The sequence below is a fragment of the Tachypleus tridentatus genome, chromosome 13 (genome assembly GCF_004210375.1).
Source record: "Tachypleus tridentatus isolate NWPU-2018 chromosome 13, ASM421037v1, whole genome shotgun sequence".
Taxonomy (NCBI): domain Eukaryota; kingdom Metazoa; phylum Arthropoda; class Merostomata; order Xiphosura; family Limulidae; genus Tachypleus; species Tachypleus tridentatus.
Genome location: NC_134837.1, coordinates 200,930,451 through 200,943,694, shown reverse-complemented (window position 1 = coordinate 200,943,694; position 13,244 = coordinate 200,930,451). Strand labels below are relative to the sequence as shown.

Sequence of the window (13,244 nt, the reverse complement as noted above, 5' to 3'; positions counted from 1 at the left end):
CGTATCTATCAATCTATCTATCTGTCTGTGTGTCTAATATTACCTTAACTTGGGTGACTTGGTAACCAAAAGCACCTTCCAATGGAACAGCTGCTACCAGTGGGCGTCCATTATTTTCAAAGACAGGTGAATTGTCATTTTCGTCCAGTACTTTTACTAATACCAAGGCCTCATCAAAAGCCAGATGATAAGACAATACATCCAGTTCTTTATCTATAAGAACGTAAAAAAACAACTTTAAGGGCAGAGGTGTCAGACAAATGTATTGTGTGAAAAAACAAACTATTAAGTGCAAAAAAAGTATATTTTTTTCTTGAAATGGTGAATTTATATTAAATTATTTTATATAGTGTATCCTGATCTTATACCCAGTAAATACTGGATTTCTAACCATTCTGTTTTGTTATTGGATCCAGAATAATTGTATTCAAGATTTGATGATATAGGAAGTGATGTACCTGATCTCCTGTGTCGTTTACTCGTGTCTTCCACTCTGACTTTCACGGTATAGTTTGCCTTTTCCTCCCGGTCTAAGCTTGAGGTAATTGACAGCTGACCAGAATGGGTTTCCACAGCAAACAAACCTACAGAAAATAAACTGGACTTAGTGAAGTCACCAAATTCTAAAGACAAAAAATATTATGTTAAAATGGCTAATTTTTGTTAATTCCATATTCAGCTGTAATACTAGTAAGATATTTTAACTTGAAAGAGAGGAATAACTATTGACTTTGAAACTTTTTAATAACTTATTTTAACTATTTTGTGGTGAGTTAACTTTATTCAGAACAAGTAAACTTGGAATTAAGTGAAATTGATTATTGAATGGTGAAATGTGAAGATATCTAGTTATAAGGTTAGTAGTAACACCAAGGTTCAAAGTTTTGTTTGCACTTTCAACACTAAGCAGTTAATTTGTTTATACTTGTGTCATATACTGAACATATTAATCATATTCAATCTGTTTTATTGCATTTTCTCCATCTGTCGTCAATTCTGGTGTGATGTAGGAAATTAAAACCTTCATTTTATCAGCCTACTTATAGGTTTAGGGTTTGATTCAACTCCGAACTAACCTTTAACCTCTTGGGTAGCTATACTGTATTTGACAGGCTTGTAAGCAATCTCATCTGTGGAGTTCAAGTCCAAGATCACCAGTGGTGCTAGTCCATTTTCCTGGACACTGACTTCATACAGGCGAGAAGGAAACAGTCGAACTCCATGACCAGTTCCCACCACGATATTCACCTGAGAATTAAGAACATATAAAAATTAACTTGACTATGAAAATGTAATAACAGTATGGTCATAATGTTGTCAACAATAGTTAGAAGGTATCAGAGATTTCCTTCACAAATTACATGTACCAGCTGTCACCCCTTGTAGTAATGTCAGCTAATGCTGACTACATGGATCACTCATGAACTCCATAAAAATTGAAGCTAACCAATATTAATTGATAATTTAAATCAACTGAGCTTGAGGAAAGTTGAACAAAACGTATTTATATGATGTACGTACGTAAGGTTTATGTATAGTAAAATTAAGTGAAGCTATACCTTCTTGAGCCTGACAATGACCGAAGAAGGTTGAAATGTTGTTCACTCCTCTACTAGTGCTTTCACTATCCATACCAGCTGTTTTTAAATATATAATTTTCTCTACAAGTGGGTTTTCTCGTCATCACAGATTACTCTAAAACCACATTTTGAAAAGAATAAGATTGAATATTTTCATTCAGAAAGATACCTTTAAAAATGAATATTGTATGGATAAACGTTTTAACAACTGCAGAGTAAAGATTACAACAATGTACTTATTTATGACTGTAGAGAAAAACTGTTGACACCGAGTCAACATGAGGAAAGTTTGTCAAGAGACACTGACTCAACACGTGGAAGGTTTTTTTTGTGAATAGAGTGAGCCAACTTTTTGAAGGCTTGCCTGTAAAGACACTGAGTGAGTCAACATGTTGAAGGTTAAATGTTACATCACACTCACCTCTGTACTGTCGAATTTTGGTGGATCAGCATCATCTGAAGAAGTGACTATTAGCCTGTAGTGACTACGGTGGACACTGTCCAGTGGCTTTGTTAGCACGATATGGCCAGACAGTTCATCAATAGTAAAAGTATCAATTTCATCTTTATCTAAGAAAACAAAAATAACATTTATGTCTTAATACCAAGAAAACGTGCTAGTTTCATCATGTCATTTACCCTGTTATATAGTTTTTTAACTGTACAGTGTATTAAAAATAGTGTACATTCACTTGAAGTGTCATGCAAGCAGATTTATAGATCAAATTACTACAACTAGGAATAATTACATAGAATGGAAAACAAATACATCCAGATATGTATTAATATTTCAACCTTTATTTCTGCTGTCAAGATGTTATGTGAGAACTAAAATATCTCACTTTTAAGGTAGTATCGGAAAGGTCCATTGCCCGCATTCATTTGAAAGATGGATTCTCCTGGTTTGGTACTTTCGGCCACCTCTAACGTGTATACAGACTTGGGGAACTCAGGAACAATGTCATTTGTGTCTGAGACTGTTATCCATAGCTTGGCTGTGGAACTGAGGCTAGGGATGCCTTGATCATAGGCAATCACTGTCATATTGAAAAATTCTTGTTTTTCATAGTCCAATGTGGATAGAGTCCATAAAGTTCCATCTGTAAAAGAAAATGTAAAATTCAACAAGTAATGATAATATAATGACTGCCTTTAACAAGAGCACCCAATGGCTAATATTTACTCTGCTGAGCTTCTAGATTTATTACTCACCATTTTATTGTTTGTAGTTCTTTTTTATATTTTACTGATAACTGAAAAAAATATTTTCATTTATTTCAGACTTTCCAGTCATATCAGTCATTCTACCTTTACTATCAATGTAGAACTCGTTCTGACAGCTCTTCCCCAGTCTATAGAAAACACATTTCTACATTTTCTTTATTGTTAATGTAGGTTATGATAGCCCTTCCCCAGTCTAAAGAAAACACATTATATATTTAAAAATGGTTGGTATGAGTAGAGAAAGCACTAATAGAGGAGTGAACAATGTTTTGACCTCCTTTGGTCATTGTCAGGTTCACAAAGATAGAAAACACATTTCTACACTACCTTTACTATCAATGTAGAACTTGTTCTGATGGCCCTTCCCCAGCTTATAGAAAACGAGTCCATTTTTGCCAAGATCAGGGTCATAGGCTGCTATCTGGGTAACCTATGATGACATTGAAGTATTTGTTTCAAATGTCACAGTTTAAAACTTTAAACACAAATTTTTAATGAAATCAGCAACAAAAATTTTTTAATAATCTATACTATCATATTAAGTATTGTGTAAATGAACCTGGACCTCAAATTCTAGAGAAGATAGAATGTAGATATAATGGAAAAATTAAAAATAAACATTAACTTTGAAAATTTAATCTTGGTGATAAGAACTTTAATAATTTGTTTGTTTGTTTGTTTTTGAATTTTGCACAAAGCTACTCGAGGGCTATCTGTGCTAGCCATCCCTAATTTAGCAGTGTAAGAACTAGAGGGAAGGCAGCTAGTCATCACCACCCACAGCCAACTCTTGGGCTACTCTTTTACCAATGAATAGTGGGATTGACCGTCACATTATAATGCCCCCATGGCTGAAAAAACGAGCATGTTTGGCGCGACAGGGATGCGAACCTGCTACCCTCAGATTATGAGTTGCATGCCTTAACACGCTTGGCCATGCCGGGCCTACTTTAATAATGAAAAATATTTTTAAACTGTGATTTTTAATAGTATCAGTCTTAAACTACATATTAAGGAATCAAGAACTGTATAAATGACAATGTTAGATAATGTTTCCTTTCCTCATTTTGTAACCCCTAATAACTGTATAAAGAACAATGTTAGATAATGTGTCCTTTCCTCATTTTGTTATCCTAATAACTTCATTAGGTAGTGACTGCATACTCTGCTTGACTCATTTAACTAACTACATTCTTGTGTCTTTAAATTTAATGCAAAAAGTCTATTAAACAAGTGGAAATATCCTTGTAAATGGTGTTTTACCCCTTCTTTTTTTTATTGGGGTGGAAGGGTCAAAATTCTAAAACAAAGTACTCCACACACACTGTCAAACAGTTTTCATTTGTGATAAAAAAATTATGGTAAGCAAGCAGGCCAAAATTTGGTGATGGATGCTAGAATCCATCTGTGTAGTATGATCCTAGCTCCTTTTCTGCACCAACCTTATCAACTGTGATGTAAGTTAAGGACTCAACCTGCAATCCACATTGATCCTGAATACCATGCCCAATTGATGTGCAGAGTTTCTGGACCAGTTAGGATTAAATTTATGTCATCTGTAAACTAAAATATCAACAGGTCCTTAACATATTATCTCACTCGTTAGCCATTAAAACATTGGCCAACAAATATATTTTATTTTGAAACAAAGTTTGTTTTGTTGTCAAGCAAGAAAGCTTCACCTACCCCAATTACCATTCTGAGCCATTAAGCTTACTGCAAAATCCCAGGGAGAGAAATTTCTTTCATTAAACAGAAACATTCAAGATTAGCTTTCACTGCCTGTGTCATAGAATTGAAAAACAGAAACACAAAACTGTTAACAACAGAGTGTTTGTTTGTTTTAAAGTTACAACTCAGAACACCTTCCTCTGTCCTCCATGAGGAATCAAATCCTGGATTTTAGCTTTGTAAAATATCCAAGTAAATTTGAAGTAAGAAACTCCATGAAGGCTGACACTTTTCAAAACTATTTATAGAGCTATGCTATCCCAAAACTGTTGATATCTCTCATAAGCTAGATTAATTGGAGTATTAATAAAGGTAAGAAACAAAATATTTCAAGTATAGTTGTTATTTTTGATCTCTGAATTCACAATACTGAATATTAATCAAAATGCAGTGTTGTAATAAATCTTTAATAGATCTATAATAAATCTTTGATGAATATATAACATGTATTTAATGAATATATTTATTTCCAAAAATAAACTTATGGTGAATATATTCATTTCTAATAATAAATCTATAATTAATTTATTAATTTCCAAATAAATCTCTACTGAGTTTATTCATTTCCAACAATAAATTTAGAATGAATATATTTAGTTCTTATAATGAATATATATATTTTCAGCTAATCTGTGAAAACAGGTATTTCTCATACATAAAATTGTCTTAAAAGACGAACAATACCAAAATCTCATTAAGACATTGAAACAATGTACTCATAACAATATAAAAAAAAAATTAAAAGGAACAAAATTATGTTAACATAAATTATAAACAATTAATTTTAATATTAAAATTAAGAAAGTCTTACTTTATAGCCCGGGTCTAAATTTTCAGGAACTTGAGCTAGGTAGGGATCAGTAAAAAACTTTGGTTTCACATCATTCACGTCAGTCACTTCAATTTTAACATTAATGGTAGAATTCAACGGTGGCTCTCCATAATCCAGAGCCTGCAGCAAATAAAACATCATTGTAATAATTTGCCCAAGAATATAAAACTTACTATTTGGGAAACATTAAACTGAATGGGTGCAGATGTTATGGTGATTATAATATTTTCTTGTTTTGGATCTGAAACCTTGGGACAATAATTTTCTAGAACAAACAGTTTTTAACATATATAATATCTGGTTTTAAATAATGATTAAATACAAGTGATCATAAGGTAGTTTTCAACTTCATACCATGACGATGAAGGTATAGGTAGATCTGGTCTCTCGGTCTACAACCCCCTTAGCAAACAGTTCCCCAGTGTGCACATCAACAATAAAAGGAAAATCTGAAATAAATAAAATATGATTTATCAAAATGAAACACATAAAAATTAGATGGGACCTACTGGACTTTTGTTTGATTATAATAAAGAAAGTATCTGATGATACTTGAGTTAGACCAACTGGACTTTCAGTTTTAGGAGATCAAGTTGTAAATTGATGTTAGTGAAGAGAAGTCTTTCATATTTCAAGTTCAAGCAGAGATACATTTATTTAGTCTGACTACAACTGTTGAACAAGCATGAAGTGCTAAAAGTAGAAAGACATCTTTACCTACGTTCAACTTGTTATTTGGTTGGGAAGGCAGAAGGACTTGGGTTACACAAGTTATAGTGATGTAGAACATTACTGTATTGGAAGAGCTTGGGTTACACAGGTTATATTGATGTAGAACATTACTGTATTGGAATGATTTGGGTTACACAAGTTATACTGATGTAGAACATTACTGTATTGGAAGGACTTGTTACACAGATTACAATGATGTAGAATGTTGCTTGACTGGAAAAAATTGTCCCACACCAGGTACATTCATGTGAACTGTCTTCTGATTGGACAGAATATCAATGAATCCTTGCAAATTCATTTTCATAAGTAGTATGTATGAAGCTAAATATCCTAAGTAACCATGGTTGTTAAAATGGTGAAAACTATCTGATGGTTTCTTTTTATCCTCTTAAAATACAATTCCAATTTTAAATAACAAGTAATGATTGTTAAGGGGATAATACTAAGATACAATGAGTCATCATCATAGTTTTTAGAAGGAATAATTACCTTCACCATATGCTAACACTATGTTGTAGTCCACTTTTCCATTCCTGCCTGTGTCTTCATCCTCAGCATGTAGTATTCCCACTTTCCACTTCTCTTCTGTATAATCTCCTTCCTTCATGGAGAAGGAGTATTCTGCTTTCACGAACCTGGGTCTGTGATCATTGACATCAGTGATGTTGATGTTGACTGGAGTGTAGCTGCTGAGATGTCTTCCGTCAGTAGCAGATACATTAAGATAATACACTGTCTCTGGGATCAAGGTCCCTACCACATAAATCTCCCCTTAAAATGAACAAATTCTTACACGTTGGTTTGATTTGGATGTGAAGAGTTACACAAGAGTTATGCTGGTCATTCCTAATTCTGAAGTGAAAGATTATAGGGAAGTCTGTGGGTCAACAGCCAACAGTGGGTTACTCAAATCAAAAATGGGATTTGACCTTACTTGTATAATTTGCCTTTAGTTACAAAGTTTCCACTTCTAATGTTTTCCTCAACTTGTTTTTAATGTAATTTTCTCATAAAGTAGCTTTTGAAGCAGAATACAAGTCATTTTGATAAATTTTAAACTTTACCATACTCAGAAAAACCTACAACAACTGTAAAATATCTTAAGCACTTTTTCAATGATACATTTTTGTAAGTTAAGAATTGTGGATTGTAATTTGTTACTGTAAATCAGTGTAAAACTAAAACCTTACTAACAATCTTATCTCGGTACTCCACTTCAACAAACTAGAGTAACACTGACTTGTAACTGTCTTCTCCCAGTACCCAATGATACTTCTAGATTGATTCCATAACACAAATATCTATGTTTAATTGGAGATATGGGTTTGTATATTTAAGCAACACAGTGTAATGATGTAAATAGAACATTCATTTAATGTAGCAAATGATAGGTAGACAAAGTAATAACTTGCCTTGAATGTCATTGAGAAAGTGCACTGACTTACATGGAATGACATTAAGACAGTACACTAACTTACCATCATTCAAGTTGATGTGGAGCAATTCAGTGTTCAAATTAAATTTTAAAACATATGGTTTTTGACTGGTATAAATAACTGATTTATTAGCAAGACAACTAAATGTAAAGGTTATGATGTTGCTAACCAATCAGTAAACTTCAAATGTGGTCTTTTCTGATAATAAATCCTACCGATTAGAATTAACTGTGTGTTGGACTCACCTGTGATTCGATCAATACGTATGTCATTCTTGGAACCAGATGTGATGTAATACTCTATTTCAGAATTAAGACCCTTGGCATCAGCGTCATGGGCAATAACTTGAATAACCTTAGTTCCAGGCTTCGATGTCTCTGGCAATAGAACAAACAATGGACCATGCTGGAAGACTGGAGCATTGTCATTCTCGTCTTCTACTGTAATGGTAAGATAAGTGGAAGAACTCAAGTTGCCTAGATCAGTTGCTGTCACCTAGTGGATAAAGAAATAATTTAAACTGTAGTTTATGAAATCTTTATTTTGCAGACTATGCCCTTTATCAGTGATTTCTTTTAATTGTAAGAAACTGGCATATCATAGCAACTGAAATGGTTAGTGACTTAGCTTTAATATGTTTAATTCATTCTTTTTGTAATCAGGTGAGTCAGTTGTAAGTTTAAGGTCTTACAGTGCTAAGATCCAGGATTTAATTCCCATGGAGGATATGTTGCTGACAAAAAAACAATAACTTTACTTTTTGAAACATATTAATATACTTAATTTTAAAATTGATAAATTATGGATGCAGAACCACATAACATTTACTTGGGTGCAAGTGCACCTATTATTGAAACACTTACACTAATATATACTCAATTAAAAGTGTACTGTGTAACAGTACTTACATAAAGGTCATACTTTTCCTTCCTCTCCCTGTCCAGAACAGCATGAGGTTCCCGAGGTGAAAAGACTACCGCACCATTTTCACTGATTGCGAACAGTTCACTGCCTGATCCTCCAAGAGAGTAATGAACAACAGAATTGTTTCCACTATCATTGTCCACTGCTGATATTGATGGGTGCTAAGAAGATATTGGCAATTGAAATAAACATGACCCAAACAACATAAACCTGACACTAGCTACAATAAGAATAGTGTCTGTAGATTTATGTGTTACATGAGAAGAGCCAAATTTGTAACTAGAATGTTTAGAGAATTGTTGTTGCTTGTGAACTGTGTAACAAAAAAAACAAATGAAATTAATTGACTTACGATGAGCACGGGAGTGCCAGGAGGGACATTTTCTTTCACAGAACCTTTGTAGGACTGCTGGAATGTTGGAACCTCATCATTCAAGTCCAGAACTTCAACAGTCACTTCACTCACACTCTGTTGAATATTAACAAAATACTGGTGCTACATACACTATACCTATAGATGTGTTACTGTTAACACAGTACTGACACTTGTAGAATATTAACAAAATACTGGTGCTACATACACTATACCTATAGATGTGTTACTGTTAACACAGTACTGACACTTATAGAATATTAACAAAATACTGGTGCTACATACACTATACCTATAGATGTGTTACTGTTAACACAGTACTGACACTTGTAGAATATTAACAACATACTGGTGTTATATACACTGTACCTATAAATTTGTTATTGTTAATGCTACTGACATTTGTAGAACATTAACAATATTCATATCTAAATACACTCTACCAACAGATGTGTTATTCTTAACACAATACTGACATTTGTAGCATATTAACAACATCCAGTTCTAAATACACTGTACCTATAGACGTGTTATTCTCAACACAATACTGACATTTGTAGAATATTAACAACATCTAGTTCTAAATACACTGTACCTATAGATGTGTTATTCTCAACACAATACTGACATTTGTAGAATATTAACAACATCCAGATCTTAATACACTGTACCTCTAGATGTGTAATTGTTAACTAAGAACTGACATTTGTACAATATTAACAACATCCTGAGCTATGTGCACTGTACCTATGGACATGCTATTCTTAACACAGTACTGACAATTGTAGAATATTAACATTGAAAGTTTGGGATGAGTTTCTTTCTAGCATTTAACCATTAGTACATTGAAAGTTTGGGATGACTTTCTTTCTAGCATTTAACCATTAGTACATTGAAAGTTTGGGATGATTTTCATTCTAGCACTTAACCATTAGTACATTGAAAGTTTGGAATGACTTTCTAGCACTTAACCACAAGGGTTTATATGAAATAATCATCAAGCATTTACAGTTTCATTCTCTCAAAAATATCAGAGAATGGTTTGAACTGGCCATAGTAGTAGGTTCTTTTAAAGTAACAGTGGACAATACAAACTTACCACTTTAGTAGAGGGCCTACTTTCTTCCAACATCACAGTAAAAGTGTGGCTGCTTTTTGCTTCACGATCTAGACCTTGCTTGGTAAAAATATCTCCTTCCTACAAGTGAACAGAACAATATGTTAACAGTCTTGTCACCTTCCTATAAGTCAACAGAACAGTATGTTATCCTATAAGTCAACAGAACTATATGTTAAGAGCCTTGTTTCCTTTCTATAAGTTAACAGAACTATATGTTAACACCCTTGTCTCATTCTTATAAGCCAAAAGAACAATTTGTTAGCAGCCTTGTCTCATTCCTATAAGTCAACAGAACAATATGTTAGTGCCCTTGTCTCCTGACAACAATAGATTAATAGATTTTAAATTTTAGGTCTGTCAATATTATATTATGTAATTAGCAACTTAAATGCTGCAGTCTTTTTTATCTGATGTTTTAAAATGCCATGTAAATTTAAAGTACAATAAATGCAAGTACTTATTAGTGTTATTTTCAGGTGTTTCAAGAAAACTTTTACTGTCCTTATAATTTTGAAATAAAAAATCAACATACTTGTGACTGACAGATAGTGATTTAGGATTATAATGTGAAAACAAATATATATATATATTTATATCTGTGTGTGTAAAGTAAGATGTTTGACTGTCAGTCTGTTGAAAAAAATGCCAAAAGATAATTGTTGAAGAAAGAGAAAAATCTGTTATAACATACTGATGCCTTTTTATATATGCATCAAGAAGCATGGTTTAGTTTGAAGTATAGCTAGAGACAGTCTTAATCATTCTGGAGCCCTAGACAGAATTCAGTAAATGGGACTACATAGAAGTAGACTAAAAGGCATAGCTTTAGGACCCCTTCCATGTCTGGGGTTCCAGGCAATTGCTCCATTTAGTCAGTAGGTAAGACCACCTATGAGCATAGCTTAATAGCCTTACTCTGGAAACAAACATTCATGATGTTTCACACAGTTTATACCAATTTGCTTACAAGCCACCATTAATAATTTATAATGATGTCTTGAAAGTTTTATATATAGATATGTTAATCAACAGTTTTCTATATTTGTTTTAAAATTTTTGTCTTTTAAATTTATGCATAATAAAGAAGTGGTTTTATAACAAGATAGTGATCACCAGGGTAATGTCAAAGAACTTCTTTGAGTCAGTGTTGACGATACTGTAAACAGTTTGGCTGTTGGCCCTCAGCTGTTGTGTCTGGAGTTCCACACGGCCTACTAGAGCTCCGGGGGTATTTTCTGGTACTGAAAACCTGTAATGACGCTGGTTGAATCTTGGATCTCTCTCTGCAGCCTCATTCACATACACTTTCAGCAGTGCCTGGGATAAAAACAGCAACATTAGGCCTAGCTATCTCATAGATCAACATTATTTTATCAAACTTTTGATTGGTTTGAAATGTTACATTGATTGTCATTAACTCCTAACCAAACAAATTAATTAAAAAAGTAATAGAGTCAAGAACTCAATAAACAATGCAGATGGGTTTGTACACTGGTGTATGTAATGTCAAAAAAGAAATTACAGTAAGACAAAGCTTGAAATACATTGGTTTATCACTTGGGTTTATCAATGTTTTCAACTATAATTCCAGTTTAGGATATTCATGTAAAACAGTGTTGAAGTTAATCAAACTACTTACTTCATGGTAAATAACTCTGGAAAAGATGAAATTCTCTAACTTTCTTAACTCTTTAAACATCAAGCTCTTACAAAATTTAGATTTTATTATTAGCTTGTGTTTTTTAGTAATACTACAACTTGGTGGTAAGTTTCTACATTTTGACACGAATGTAGAAAGTTTAGTTAGTTAGTTTCCTTTTGTCATGAATGTCAAGATTACCAGACTATATAAAAATCCTATACTTCATTAATTTCCTTTCCGCTCCTAATTAAAAACAAAAACTTAAAGATCAAGGAAACTATCAGAAGATTAGAAACTTTCACCTTAATGATAAGATATTTCAGCTTAATTTAATCAGTGATGTAAAGTAGTCTCTACTCAAACTTACAGTTCCTTTCCACAAACCGTCGAATGCCTCCAGTGTGATTGAATATTCCTGGGCTTCTGATATGTCCAGCTGTCGAGTAACGTTTATTGTTCCAAGAATAGGGTCAATGTCAAATGGTACTGTAAGGTTGAGAAAAGTGTTTATTGTAGAAGAATTAAAGTGTATACTATCCACTTAAACATTTTATTTCAACATAAAAACGTATAACACTTAGATGCTTCTCACAGTTCTGATTTCTGTATTTGTTGTTAAAGATAGAGTTGTAGAATGGGCTATCTGTGCTGCGCTTATCATAGGAATCAAAATCTGGTTATAAGTCTACATACTTACTGCTAAATCACTGGAGACCCTGGTTGAAAAAATACAATGAGATTAGTTAAGAGCTGAAAACAGATTTGTTGCCCCCTAGTAGCTCAAAGATATGTCAGCAGGTCACAATGCTAAAAATTAGTTTTGATACCTGTGGTGTGCAAACTAGAGATAGCCCACTGTATATCTTTGATCTTGACAACAATCAAAACAAAAATAGTACTGTTTTGGCTGACTGGAGTAATACAATAAGATTACATGTTGATTGCAGTTATGACCTGATAAAAACATTGGAAACATGGATATAAAATATGATTGTTTAATAGTTTGTTTTTACAGATGTTAATTAATTAATCAATTTCTACAGAAACAACTAACATGCATTCAGCTTGTTATCTACAGTGTAAATATAAACTTTACCAAAGAAGAACTTGAACTTACCATTTTTGTAAGTTTGATCAAAGGAATAACTTAGATTTGTGTTTCGTGCTGAGTCTGCATCCATTGCTTTTACTGTTTCAAAAACTATTCCCACGGGGGCATTCTCAGACAAAAACTGATAATACACTTCTTTTTCGAATTTTGGTGGATTGTCATTGATGTCACGAATTATAACCATAACCTTTAAAAAACAACAACACTGAAATCACTGTTCAGATAAGTTTGTTGAGACAGTTTAATTGTTCAGTCTGTAGCCTTACAAACCCCATTTTACAATACTAAAAACCAATTCAATATGTCTCTATCTTAATAAACAATTTAAATCAACCAAATGTAGCCATACAACCACAATTCTACAATACTAAAAACTGGTCCAATAAGTCTGTATCCTAATAAATCGTATATTTGAGAAAGTTCCACAAATGTTCAATACATTGCTAGAAAATGTTAACTGTTCGTATTTATTATACAACAAATTAATCTTAGTAATAATGACAGTATTGTTAATAAAACAATGAAATGCCCTTAAAGTT

General features: G+C 32.9%; 1 pseudogene across 1 annotated transcript in view; it reads right to left on the bottom strand.

Annotated features, from left to right (window-relative positions):
• LOC143238134 (protocadherin Fat 4-like) overlaps nucleotides 1-13,244 on the bottom strand; it is a 144,943-nt pseudogene that overhangs the window by 17,617 nt on the left and 114,082 nt on the right. The window contains exons 42-57 of the transcript XR_013020423.1: nucleotides 12,712-12,892; nucleotides 11,962-12,080; nucleotides 11,066-11,269; nucleotides 9,932-10,030; nucleotides 8,812-8,928; nucleotides 8,444-8,620; nucleotides 7,781-8,030; nucleotides 6,589-6,870; nucleotides 5,722-5,816; nucleotides 5,347-5,487; nucleotides 3,132-3,234; nucleotides 2,423-2,680; nucleotides 2,002-2,150; nucleotides 1,077-1,248; nucleotides 459-584; nucleotides 44-213 (exon numbers count right to left, since the gene is read on the bottom strand). The product of XR_013020423.1 is annotated as a protocadherin Fat 4-like (transcript). The remainder of the gene's footprint in view (nucleotides 1-43; nucleotides 214-458; nucleotides 585-1,076; nucleotides 1,249-2,001; nucleotides 2,151-2,422; nucleotides 2,681-3,131; nucleotides 3,235-5,346; nucleotides 5,488-5,721; nucleotides 5,817-6,588; nucleotides 6,871-7,780; nucleotides 8,031-8,443; nucleotides 8,621-8,811; nucleotides 8,929-9,931; nucleotides 10,031-11,065; nucleotides 11,270-11,961; nucleotides 12,081-12,711; nucleotides 12,893-13,244) is intronic.